Below are 665 nucleotides of genomic sequence, written 5' to 3'. Positions count from 1 at the left end.
GATCCACAAAGTTCACACTCTGTGTGGACTACCGCTGCGGTGTTAGAGTTTGTAGAAATATGTTCGACCTTAAGGGCTAAAGTGTCCATTTTCGCTTGCATCATGTCCATAGAACTTATCTCATGTATTCCACCTTGGGTCTTCTTTTTATCTACTGATGCTCGTTCAGTTCCCCATTGGTAATGGTTTTGGGCCATATCCTCAATTAGGTCGCATGCTTCAAGGTAAGGTTTGTTCATCAACGCGCCACCAGCGGCAACGTCGATGCTCATCTTTGTATTATAATGGAGTCCATTATAGATGGTATGAACGATCAACCATTATTCTAGGCCATGGTGTGGGCGGACTCTTAACAGCTCTTTGTATCTTTCCCAAGCTTCAAAAAGTGATTCTCCTTGGTTTTGAGTAAATCTAGTTATTTGGTTTCGAAGAACAACAGTCTTACTAGGGGGAAAATATCTAGCAAGGAATACTCTCCTAAGGTGTTCCCAGGTAGTAATTGAGTTAGCTGGCAGTGAATCTACCCATGAACATGCTCTATCCCTGAGGGAGAAAGGAAATAATCTTAAACGAATCACTTCGGGTGAAGCACCGTTGGATTTAAAGGTGTCATCCAGTTGGATAAAGACTTTTAAATGTTGATTTGGATTCTCAGTAGCGAGACT

At 42.0% G+C, this 665-nt stretch overlaps 1 non-coding gene across 1 annotated transcript; it reads left to right on the top strand.

Annotated features, from left to right (window-relative positions):
- The first annotated feature begins 327 nt into the window (after window positions 1-327).
- LOC127077144 (small nucleolar RNA R71) lies at window positions 328-434 on the top strand. The gene has a single exon (XR_007787118.1). It is a non-coding gene; the product is annotated as a small nucleolar RNA R71 (small nucleolar RNA).
- Window positions 435-665: the final 231 nt, after the last annotated feature.

Source organism: Lathyrus oleraceus, chromosome 4 (genome assembly GCF_024323335.1).
Source record: "Lathyrus oleraceus cultivar Zhongwan6 chromosome 4, CAAS_Psat_ZW6_1.0, whole genome shotgun sequence".
Lineage (NCBI taxonomy): Eukaryota > Viridiplantae > Streptophyta > Magnoliopsida > Fabales > Fabaceae > Lathyrus > Lathyrus oleraceus.
The sequence above is the reverse complement of the archived record's forward strand: the minus strand, read 5'-3'. Positions and strand labels throughout refer to the sequence as shown.